This window comes from Lotus japonicus, chromosome 2 (assembly GCF_012489685.1).
Source record: "Lotus japonicus ecotype B-129 chromosome 2, LjGifu_v1.2".
Taxonomy (NCBI): Eukaryota; Viridiplantae; Streptophyta; class Magnoliopsida; order Fabales; family Fabaceae; genus Lotus; species Lotus japonicus.
In genome coordinates this window covers 39,062,631-39,075,809 of record NC_080042.1, presented here as the reverse complement: position 1 = coordinate 39,075,809, position 13,179 = coordinate 39,062,631, and positions in this window count along the sequence as shown.

The window sequence follows — 13,179 nt, the reverse complement described above, 5'->3', positions numbered from 1 at the left end:
ACATAACTCGAACAAATTTGCAGTCCTGAAATGTTCCAAATTTTTTGTCCACAGTTTAAGGGACTAAAATTAGGGACTGTGCCCCAGTTTCGTCGAATTCGCGCGCAAGAATTTTTGTTTTATAAACGTTTCGCCCAAATTGTTCGTAGAGCTGCTCGACGGGAACATAACTCGAACAAATGTACAGTCCTGGAATGTTCCAAATTTTTGTCCACAATTTAAGGGACTAAAATTAGGGACTGTGCCCCAGTTTCGTCGAATTCGCGCGCACATATTTTGTTTTACGAAAGTTTCGCCCAAATTGTTCGTAGAGCTGTTTGACGGGAACATAACTCGAACAAATGTGCAGTCTTGAAATTGTTCGTAGAGCTGCTTGACGGGAACATAACTCGAACAAATGTGCAGTCTGAAATGTTCCAAATTTTTGTCCACAGTTTAAGGGACTAAAATTAGGGACAGTGCCCCAGTTTCGTCGAATACGCGCGCAGGAATTTTGTTTTACGAACGTTTCGCCCAAATTGTTCGTAGAGCTGCTTGACGGGAACATAACTCGAACAAATGTGCAGTCTTGAAATGTTCCAAATTTTTGTCCACAGTTTAAGGGACTAAAATTAGGGACTGTGCCCTAGTTTTGTTGAATACGCGTGCAGGAATTTTGTTTTACGAACGTTTCGCCCAAATTGTTCGTAGAGCTGCTTGACGGGAACATAACTCGAACAAATGTGCAGTTCTGAAATGTTCCAAATTTTTGTCCACAGTTTAAGGGACTAAAATTAGGGACTGTGCCCCAGTTTCGACTAATTCACGCGCAAGAATTTTGTTTTATCATCGTTTTGCCCAAATTTTTCGTAGAGCTGCTCGACGAGAACATAACTCGAACAAATGTGCAGTCCTGAAATGTTCCATATTTTTTCCACAGTTTAAGGAACTAAAATTAGGGATTGTGCCCCAGTTTCGTCGAATTCGCGCGCAAGAATTTTGATGTACGAAAGTTTCACCCAAATTGTTCGTAGAGCTGCTTAACGGGAACATAACTCGAACAAATGTGCAGTCTTGAAATTGTTCGTAGAGCTGCTTGACGGAAACATAACTCGAACAAATGTGCAGTCCTGAAATGTTCCAAATTTTTGTCCACAGTTTAAGGGACTAAAATTAGGGACAGTGCCCCAGTTTCGTCTAATTCGCGCGCACGTATTTTGTTTTACGAAAGTTTCGCCCAAATTGTTCGTAGAGCTGCTTGACGGGAACATAACTCGAACAAATGTGCAGTCTTGAAATGTTCCAAATTTTTTTCCACAGTTTAAGGGACTAAAATTAGGGACTGTGCCCCAGTTTCGTCGAATACGCGCGCAGGAATTTTGTTTTACGAACATTTCGCCCAAATTGTTCGTAGAGCTGCTTGACGGGAACATAACTCGAACAAATGTACAGTCTTGAAATGTTCCAAATTTTTGTCCTCAGTTTAAGGGACTAAAATTAGGGACTGTGCCCCAGTTTTGTCGAATTCGCGCGCAGGAATTTTGTTTTACGAACGTTTCGCCCAAATTGTTCGTAGAGCTGCTTGACAGGAACATAACTCGAACAAATGTGCAGTTCTGAAATGTTCCAAATTTTTGTCCACAGTTTAAGGGACTAAAATTAGGGACTGTGCCCCAGTTTCGTCGAATTCGCGCGCAAGAATTTTTTTTTATAATCGTTTTGCCCAAATTTTTCGTAGAGCTGCTCGACGGGAACATAACTCGAACAAATGTGCAGTTCTGAAATGTTCCAAATTTTTGTCCACAGTTTAAGGGACTAAAATTAGGGACTGTGCCCCAGTTTCGTCGAATTCGCGCGCAAGAATTTTGTTTTACGAAAGTTTCACCCAAATTGTTCGTAGAGCTGCTTGACGGGAACATAACTCGAACAAATGTGCAGTCTTGAAATTTTCGTAGAGCTGCTTGACGGGAACATAACTCGAACAAATGTGCAGTCCTGAAATGTTCCAAATTTTTGTCCACAGTTTAAGGGACTAAAATTAGGGACTGTGCCCCAGTTTCGTCGAATTCGCGCGCACGTATTTTGTTTTACGAAAGTTTCGTCCAAATTGTTCGTAGAGCTGCTTGACGGGAACATAACTCGAACAAATGTGCAGTCTTGAAATGTTCCAAATTTTTTTCCACAGTTTAAGGGACTAAAATTAGGGACTGTGCCCCAGTTTCGTCGAATACGCGCGCAGGAATTTTGTTTTACGAACGTTTCGCCCAAATTGTTCGTAGAGCTGCTTGACGGGAACATAACTCGAACAAATGTGCAGTCTTGAAATGTTCCAAATTTTTTTCCACAGTTTAAGGGACTAAAATTAGGGACTGTGCCCCAGTTTCGTCGAATACGCGCGCAGGAATTTTGTTTTACGAATGTTTCGCCCAAATTGTTCGTAGAGCTGCTTGACGGGAACATAACTCGAACAAATGTGCAGTTCTGAAATGTTCCAAATTTTTGTCCACAGTTTAAGGGACTAAAATTAGGGACTGTGCCCCAGTTTTGTCGAATTCGCGCGCAAGAATTTTATTTTACGAACGTTTCGCCCAAATTGTTCGTAGAGCTGCTTGACAGGAACATAACTCGAACAAATGTGCAGTTCTGAAATGTTCCAAATTTTTGTCCACAGTTTAAGGGACTAAAATTAGGGACTGTGCCCCAGTTTTGTCGAATTCGCGCGCAAGAATTTTATTTTACGAACGTTTCGCCCAAATTGTTCGTAGAGCTGCTTGACAGGAACATAACTCGAACAAATGTGCAGTTCTGAAATGTTCCAAATTTTTGTCCACAGTTTAAGGGACTAAAATTAGGGACTGTGCCCCAGTTTCGTCGAATTCGCGCGCAAGAATTTTGTTTTACGAAAGTTTCACCCAAATTGTTCGTAGAGCTGCTTGACGGGAACATAACTCGAACAAATGTGCAGTCTTGAAATTGTTCGTAGAGCTGCTTGACGGGAACATAACTCGAACAAATGTGCAGTTCTGAAATGTTCCAAATTTTTGTCCACAGTTTAAGGGACTAAAATTAGTGACTGTGCCCCAGTTTTGTCGAATTTGCGCGCAGGAATTTTTTTTACGAACGTTTCGCCCAAATTGTTCGTAGAGCTGCTTGACGGGAACACAACTCGAACAAAAGTGCAGTCTTGAAATTGTTCGTAGAGCTGCTTGACGGGAACATAACTCGAACAAATGTGCAATATTGAAAAGTTCCAAATTTTTGTCCACAGTTTAAGGGACTAAAATTAGGGACTGTGCCCTAGTTTCGTCGAATTCGCGGGCAGGAATTTTGTTTTACGAAAGTTTCGCCCAAATTGTTCGTAGAGCTGCTCGACGGGAACATAACTCGAACAAATTAGCAGTCCTAAAATGTTTCAAATTTTTGTCCACAGTTTAAGGGACTAAAATTAGAGACTGTGCCCCAGTTTCGTCGAATTCGCGAGCAGGAATTTTGTTTTACGATAGTTTCGCCCAAATTGTTCGTAGAGCTGCTCGGTAGGAACAGAACTCGAACAAATGAGCAATCGTGACATTTTCCAAATTTTTGTCCACAGTTTAAGGGACTAAAATTAGGGACTGTGCCTTAGTTTCGCCGAATTCGCGCGCAGGAATTTTGTTTTACGAAAGTTTCACCCAAATTGTTCGTAGAGCTGCTTGACGGGAACATAACTCGAACAAATGTGCAGTCTTGAAATTGTTCGTAGAGCTGCTCGACAGGAACAGAACTCGAACAAATGAGCAGTCCTGAAATTTTCCAAATTTTTATCCACAGTTTAAGGGACTAAATTTAGGGTCTGTGCCCCAGTTTCGTCGAATTCGCGCGCAGGAATTTTGTTTTACGAAAGTTTCACCCAAATTGTTCGTAGAGCTGCTTGACGGGAACATAACTCGAAAAATGTGCAGTCTTGAAATTGTTCGTAGAGCTGCATGACGGGAACATAACTCGAACAAATGTGCAATCCTGAAATGTTTCAAATTTTTTTCCACAGTTTAAGGGACTAAAATTAGGGACTGTGCCCCAATTTCGTCGAATACGCGCGCGGGAATTTTGTTTTACGAAAGTTTCGCCCAAATTGTTCGTAGAGCTGCTTGACGGGAACATAACTCGAACAAATGTACAGTCTTGAAATTGTTCGTAGAGCTGCTTGACGGGAACATAACTCGAACAAATGTGCTGTTCTGAAATGTTCCAAATTTTTGTCCACAGTTTAAGGGACTAAAATTAGTGACTGTGCCCCAGTTTCGTCGAATTCGCGCGCAGGAATTTTGTTTTACGAACGTTTCGCCCAAATTGTTCGTAGAGCTGCTTGACAGGAACATAACTCGAACAAATGTGCAGTTCTGAAATGTTCCAAATTTTTGTCCACAGTTTGAGGGACTAAAATTAGGGACTGTGCCCCAGTTTCGTCGAATTCGCGCGCAAGAATTTTGTTTTATAATCGTTTTGCCCAAATTTTTCGTAGAGCTGCTCGACGGGAACATAACTCGAACAAATGTGCAGTCCTGAAATGTTCCAAATTTTTGTCCAAAGTTTAAGGAACTAAAATTAGGGACTGTGCCCCAGTTTCGTCGAATTCGCGCGCAAGAATTTTGTTTTACGAAAGTTTCACCCAAATTGTTCGTAGAGCTGCTTGACGGGAACATAACTCGAACAAATGTGCAGTCTTGAAATTGTTCGTAGAGCTGCTTGACGGGAACATAACTCGAACAAATGTGCAGTCTTGAAATTGTTCGTAGAGCTGCTTAACGGGAACATAACTCGAACAAATGTGCAGTCTTGAAATTGTTCGTAGAGCTGCTTGACGGGAACATAACTCGAACAAATGTGCAGTCCTGAAATGTTCCAAATTTTTGTCCACAGTTTAAGGGACTAAAATTAGGGACTGTGCCCCAGTTTCGTCGAATTCGCGCGCACGTATTTTGTTTTACGAAAGTTTCGTCCAAATTGTTCGTAGAGCTGCTTGACGGTAACATAACTCGAACAAATGTGCAGTCTTGAAATGTTCCAAATTTTTTTCCACAGTTTAAGGGACTAAAATTAGGTACTGTGCCCCAGTTTCGTCGAATACGCGCGCAGGAAATTTGTTTTACGAACGTTTCGCCCAAATTGTTCGTAGAGCTGCTTGACAGGAACATAACTCGAACAAATGTGCAGTTCTGAAATGTTCCAAATTTTTGTCCACAGTTTAAGGGACTAAAATTAGGGACTGTGCCCCAGTTTCGTCGAATTCGCGCGCAAGAATTTTGTTTTACGAAAGTTTCACCCAAATTGTTCGTAGAGCTGCTTGACGGGAACATAACTCGAACAAATGTGCAGTCTTGAAATTGTTCGTAGAGCTGCTTGACAGGAACATAACTCGAACAAATGTGCAGTTCTGAAATGTTCCAAATTTTTGTCCACAGTTTAAGGGAATAAAATTAGTGACTGTGCCCCAGTTTCGTCGAATTCGCACGCAGGAATTTGTTTTACGAACGTTTCGCCCAAATTGTTCGTAGAGCTGCTTGACGGGATCACAACTCGAACAAAAGTGCAGTCTTGAAATTGTTCGTAGAGCTGCTTGACGGGAACATAACTCGAACAAATGTGCAATATTGAAAAGTTCCAAATTTTTGTCCACAGTTTAAGGGACTAAATTTAGGGACTGTGCCCTAGTTTCGTCGAATTCGCGGGCAGGAATTTTGTTTTACGAACGTTTCGCCCAAATTGTTAGTAGAGCTGCTTGACGGGAACATAATTCGAACAAATGTGCAGTCCTGGAATGTTCCAAATTTTTGTCCACAGTTTAAGGGACTAAAATTAGGGACTTTGCCCCAGTTTCGTCGAATTCGCGCGCAGGAATTTTGTTTTACGAAAGTTTCGCCCAAATTGTTCGTAGAGCTGCTCGACGGGAACATAACTCGAACAAATTAGAAGTCCTGAAATGTTTCAAATTTTTGTCCACAGTTTAAGGGACTCAAATTAGGGACTGTGCCCCAGTTTCGTCGAATTCGCGAGCAGGAATTTTGTTTTACGATAGTTTCGCCCAAATTGTTCGTAGAGCTGCTCGACCGGAACAGAACTCGAACAAATGAGCAGTCGTGACATTTTCCAAATTTTTGTCCACAGTTTAAGGGACTAAAATTAGGGACTGTGCCCCAGTTTCGACGAATTCGCGCGCAGGAATTTTGTTTTACGAAAGTTTCACCCAAATTGTTCGTAGAGTTGCTTGACGGGAACATAACTCGAACAAATGTGCAGTCTTGAAATTGTTCGTAGAGCTGCTTGACGGGAACATAACTCGAACAAATGTGCAATCCTGAAATGTTTCAAATTTTTGTCCACAGTTTAAGGGACTAAAATTAAGGACTGTGCCCTAGTTTCGTCGAATTCGCGCGCAAGAATTATTTTTACGAAAGTTTCACCCAAATTGTTCGTAGAGCTGCTTGACGGGAACATAACTCGAACAAATGTGCAGTCTTGAAATGTTCCAAATTTTTGTCCACAGTTTAAGGGACTAAAATTAGGGACTGTGCCCCAGTTTCGTCGAATACGCGCGCGGGAATTTTGTTTTACGAACGTTTAGCCCAATTGTTCGTAGAGCTGCTTGACGGGAACATAACTCGAACAAAAGTGCAATATTGAAATGTTCCAAATTTTTGTCCACAGTTTAAGGGACTAAAATTAGGCACTGTGCCCCAGTTTCGTCGAATTCGCGCGCAAGAATTTTGTTTTATAAACGTTTCGCCCAAATTGTTCGTAGAGCTGCTCGACGGGAACATAACTCGAACAAATGTACAGTCCTGGAATGTTCCAAATTTTTGTCCACAGTTTAAGGGACTAAAATTAGGGACTGTGCCCCAGTTTCGTCGAATTCGCGCGAACGTATTTTGTTTTACGAAAGTTTCGCCCAAATTGTTCGTAGAGCTGTTTGACGGGAACATAACTCGAACAAATGTGCAGTCTTGAAATTGTTCGTAGAGCTGCTTGACGGGAACATAACTCGAACAAATGTGCAGTCCTGAAATGTTCCAAATTTTTGTCCACGGTTTAAGGGACTAAAATTAGGGACAGTGCCCCAGTTTCGTCGAATACGCGCGCAGAAATTTTGTTTTACGAACGTTTCGCCCAAATTGTTCGTAGAGCTGCTTGACGGGAACATAACTCGAACAAATGTGCAGTCTTGAAATGTTCCAAATTTTTGTCCACAGTTTAAGGGACTAAAATTAGGGACTGTGCCCCAGTTTCGTCGAATACGCGCGCGGGAATTTTGTTTTACGAACGTTTAGCCCAATTGTTCGTAGAGCTGCTTGACGGGAACATAACTCGAACAAATGTGCAGTCTTGAAATGTTCCAAATTTTTGTCCACAGTTTAAGGGACTAAAATTAGGGACTGTGCCCTAGTTTTGTTGAATACGCGTGCAGGAATTTTGTTTTACGATCGTTTCGCCCAAATTGTTCGTAGAGCTGCTTGACGGGAACATAACTCGAACAAATGTGCAGTTCTGAAATGTTCCAAATTTTTGTCCACAGTTTAAGGGACTAAAATTAGGGACTGTGCCCCAGTTTCGTCGAATTCACGCGCAAGAATTTTGTTTTATCATCGTTTTGCCCAAATTTTTCGTAGAGCTGCTCGACGGGAACATAACTCGAACAAATGTGCAGTCCTGAAATGTTCCATATTTTTTTCCACAGTTTAAGGAACTAAAATTAGGGACTGTGCCCCAGTTTCGTCGAATTCGCGCGCAAGAATTTTGATGTACGAAAGTTTCACCCAAATTGTTCGTAGAGCTGCTTAACGGGAACATAACTCGAACAAATGTGCAGTCTTGAAATTGTTCGTAGAGCTGCTTGACGGAAACATAACTCGAACAAATGTGCAGTCCTGAAATGTTCCAAATTTTTGTCCACAGTTTAAGGGACTAAAATTAGGGACAGTGCCCCAGTTTCGTCTAATTCGCGCGCACGTATTTTGTTTTACGAAAGTTTCGCCCAAATTGTTCGTAGAGCTGCTTGACGGGAACATAACTCGAACAAATGTGCAGTCTTGAAATGTTCCAAATTTTTTTCCACAGTTTAAGGGACTAAAATTAGGGACTGTGCCCCAGTTTCGTCGAATACGCGCGCAGGAATTTTGTTTTACGAACGTTTCGCCCAAATTGTTCGTAGAGCTGCTTGACGGGAACATAACTCGAACAAATTTGCAGTCCTGAAATGTTACAAATTTTTGTCCATAGTTTAAGGGACTAAAATTAGGGACTGTGCCCCAGTTTCGTCGAATTCGCGCGCAGGAATTTTGTTTTATAAACGTTTTGCCCAAATTGTTCGTAGATCTGCTCGACGGGAACATAACTCGAACAAATGTGCAGTCCTGAAATGTTCCAAATTTTTGTCCACAGTTTAAGGGACTAAAATTAGGGACTGTGCCCCAGTTTCGTCGAATTCGCGCGCACGTATTTTGTTTTACGAAAGTTTCGCCCAAATTGTTCGTAGAGCTGTTTGACGGGAACATAACTCGAACAAATGTGCAGTCTTGAAATTGTTCGTAGAGCTGCTTGACGGGAACATAACTCGAACAAATGTGCAGTCCTGAAATGTTCCAAATTTTTGTCCACAGTTTAAGGGACTAAAATTAGGGACTGTGCCCCAGTTTCGTCGAATTCGCGCGCACGTATTTTGTTTTACGAAAGTTTCGCCCAAATTGTTCGTAGAGCTGCTTGACGGGAACATAACTCGAACAAATGTGCAGTCTTGAAATGTTCCAAATTTTTTTCCACAGTTTAAGGGACTAAAATTAGGGATTGTGCCCCAGTTTCGTCGAATTTGCGCGCAAGAATTTTGTTTTACGAACGTTTCGCCCAAATTGTTCGTAGAACTGCTCGACGGGAACATAACTCGAACAAATGTGCAGTCCTGAAATGTTCCAAATTTTTGTCCACAGTTTAAGGGATTAAAATTAGGGACTGTGCCCCAGTTTCGTCGAATTCGCGCGCAAGAATTTTGTTTTACGAAAGTTTCACCCAAATTGTTCGTAGAGCTGCTTGACGGGAACATAACTCGAACAAATGTGCAGTCTTGAAATTGTTCGTAGAGCTGCTTAACGGGAACATAACTCGAACAAATGTGCAGTTCTGAAATGTTCCAAATTTTTGTCCACAGTTTAAGGGACTAAAATTAGTGACTGTGCCCCAGTTTCGTCGAATTCGCGCGCAGGAATTTTGTTTTACGAACGTTTCGCCCAAATTGTTCGTAGAGCTGCTTGACGGGAACATAACTCGAACAAAAGTGCAATATTGAAATGTTCCAAATTTTTGTCCACAGTTTAAGGGACTAAAATTAGGCACTGTGCCCCAGTTTCGTCGAATTCGCGCGCAAGAATTTTGTTTTATAAACGTTTCGCCCAAATTGTTCGTAGAGCTGCTCGACGGGAACATAACTCGAACAAATGTACAGTCCTGGAATGTTCCAAATTTTTGTCCACAGTTTAAGGGACTAAAATTAGGGACTGTGCCCCAGTTTCGTCGAATTCGCGCGCACGTATTTTGTTTTACGAAAGTTTCGCCCAAATTGTTCGTAGAGCTGTTTGACGGGAACATAACTCGAACAAATGTGCAGTCTTGAAATTGTTCGTAGAGCTGCTTGACGGGAACATAACTCGAACAAATGTGCAGTCCTGAAATGTTCCAAATTTTTGTCCACAGTTTAAGGGACTAAAATTAGGGACAGTGCCCCAGTTTCGTCGAATACGCGCGCAGAAATTTTGTTTTACGAACGTTTCGCCCAAATTGTTCGTAGAGCTGCTTGACGGGAACATAACTCGAACAAATGTGCAGTCTTGAAATGTTCCAAATTTTTGTCCACAGTTTAAGGGACTAAAATTAGGGACTGTGCCCCAGTTTCGTCGAATACGCGCGCGGGAATTTTGTTTTACGAACGTTTAGCCCAATTGTTCGTAGAGCTGCTTGACGGGAACATAACTCGAACAAATGTGCAGTCTTGAAATGTTCCAAATTTTTGTCCACAGTTTAAGGGACTAAAATTAGGGACTGTGCCCTAGTTTTGTTGAATACGCGTGCAGGAATTTTGTTTTACGAACGTTTCGCCCAAATTGTTCGTAGAGCTGCTTGACGGGAACATAACTCGAACAAATGTGCAGTTCTGAAATGTTCCAAATTTTTGTCCACAGTTTAAGGGACTAAAATTAGGGACTGTGCCCCAGTTTCGTCGAATACGCGCGCGGGAATTTTGTTTTACGAACGTTTAGCCCAATTGTTCGTAGAGCTGCTTGACGGGAACATAACTCGAACAAATGTGCAGTCTTGAAATGTTCCAAATTTTTGTCCACAGTTTAAGGGACTAAAATTAGGGACTGTGCCCTAGTTTTGTTGAATACGCGTGCAGGAATTTTGTTTTACGAACGTTTCGCCCAAATTGTTCGTAGAGCTGCTTGACGGGAACATAACTCGAACAAATGTGCAGTCCTTAAATGTTCCATATTTTTTTCCACAGTTTAAGGAACTAAAATTAGGGACTGTGCCCCAGTTTCGTCGAATTCGCGCGCAAGAATTTTGATGTACGAAAGTTTCACCCAAATTGTTCGTAGAGCTGCTTAACGGGAACATAACTCGAACAAATGTGCAGTCTTGAAATTGTTCGTAGAGCTGCTTGACGGAAACATAACTCGAACAAATGTGCAGTCCTGAAATGTTCCAAATTTTTGTCCACAGTTTAAGGGACTAAAATTAGGGACAGTGCCCCAGTTTCGTCTAATTCGCGCGCACGTATTTTGTTTTACGAAAGTTTCGCCCAAATTGTTCGTAGAGCTGCTTGACGGGAACATAACTCGAACAAATGTGCAGTCTTGAAATGTTCCAAATTTTTTTCCACAGTTTAAGGGACTAAAATTAGGGACTGTGCCCCAGTTTCGTCGAATACGCGCGCAGGAATTTTGTTTTACGAACGTTTCGCCCAAATTGTTCGTAGAGCTGCTTGACGGGAACATAACTCGAACAAATTTGCAGTCCTGAAATGTTACAAATTTTTGTCCATAGTTTAAGGGACTAAAATTAGGGACTGTGCCCCAGTTTCGTCGAATTCGCGCGCAGGAATTTTGTTTTATAAACGTTTTGCCCAAATTGTTCGTAGATCTGCTCGACGGGAACATAACTCGAACAAATGTGCAGTCCTGAAATGTTCCAAATTTTTGTCCACAGTTTAAGGGACTAAAATTAGGGACTGTGCCCCAGTTTCGTCGAATTCGCGCGCACGTATTTTGTTTTACGAAAGTTTCGCCCAAATTGTTCGTAGAGCTGTTTGACGGGAACATAACTCGAACAAATGTGCAGTCTTGAAATTGTTCGTAGAGCTGCTTGACGGGAACATAACTCGAACAAATGTGCAGTCCTGAAATGTTCCAAATTTTTGTCCACAGTTTAAGGGACTAAAATTAGGGACTGTGCCCCAGTTTCGTCGAATTCGCGCGCACGTATTTTGTTTTACGAAAGTTTCGCCCAAATTGTTCGTAGAGCTGCTTGACGGGAACATAACTCGAACAAATGTGCAGTCTTGAAATGTTCCAAATTTTTTTCCACAGTTTAAGGGACTAAAATTAGGGATTGTGCCCCAGTTTCGTCGAATTTGCGCGCAAGAATTTTGTTTTACGAACGTTTCGCCCAAATTGTTCGTAGAACTGCTCGACGGGAACATAACTTGAACAAATGTGCAGTCCTGAAATGTTCCAAATTTTTGTCCACAGTTTAAGGGATTAAAATTAGGGACTGTGCCCCAGTTTCGTCGAATTCGCGCGCAAGAATTTTGTTTTACGAAAGTTTCACCCAAATTGTTCGTAGAGCTGCTTGACGGGAACATAACTCGAACAAATGTGCAGTCTTGAAATTGTTCGTAGAGCTGCTTAACGGGAACATAACTCGAACAAATGTGCAGTTCTGAAATGTTCCAAATTTTTGTCCACAATTTAAGGGACTAAAATTAGTGACTGTGCCCCAGTTTCGTCGAATTCGCGCGCAGGAATTTTGTTTTACGAACGTTTCGCCCAAATTGTTCGTAGAGCTGCTTGACGGGAACATAACTCGAACAAAAGTGCAATATTGAAATGTTCCAAATTTTTGTCCACAGTTTAAGGGACTAAAATTAGGGACTGTGCCCTAGTTTCGTCGAATTCGCGCGCAGGAATTTTGTTTTATGAACGTTTCGCCCAAATTGTTCGTAGAGCTGCTTGACGGAAACATAATTCGAACAAATGTGCAGTCCTGGAATGTTCCAAATTTTTGTCCACTGTTTAAGGGACTAAAATTAGGGACTGTGCCCCAGTTTCGTCGAATTCGCGCGCAGGAATTTTGTTTTACGAAAGTTTCGCCCAAATTGTTTGTAGAGCTGCTCGACGGGAACATAACTCGAACAAATTAGCAGTCCTGAAATGTTTCCAATTTTTGTCCACAGTTTAAGGGACTAAAATTAGGGACTGTGCCTTAGTTTCGTCGAATTCGCGCGCAGGAATTTTGTTTTACGATAGTTTCGCCCAAATTGTTCGTAGAGCTGCTCGGTAGGAACAGAACTCGAACAAATGAGCAATCGTGACATTTTCCAAATTTTTGTCCACAGTTTAAGGGACTAAAATTAGGGACTGTGCCTCAGTTTCGCCGAATTCGCGCGCAGGAATTTTGTTTTACGAAAGTTTCACCCAAATTGTTCGTAGAGCTGTTTGACGGGAACATAACTCGAACAAATGTGCAGTCTTGAAATTGTTCGTAGAGCTGCTTGACGGGAACATAACTCGAACAAATGTGCAGTCCTGAAATGTTCCAAATTTTTGTCCACAGTTTAAGGGACTAAAATTAGGGACTGTGCCCCAGTTTCGTCGAATTCGCGCGCACGTATTTTGTTTTACGAAAGTTTCGCCCAAATTGTTCGTAGAGCTGCTTGACGGGAACATAACTCGAACAAATGTGCAGTCTTGAAATGTTCCAAATTTTTTTCCACAGTTTAAGGGACTAAAATTAGGGATTGTGCCCCAGTTTCGTCGAATTTGCGCGCAAGAATTTTGTTTTACGAACGTTTCGCCCAAATTGTTCGTAGAACTGCTCGACGGGAACATAACTTGAACAAATGTGCAGTCCTGAAATGTTCCAAATTTTTGTCCACAGTTTAAGGGATTAAAATTAGGG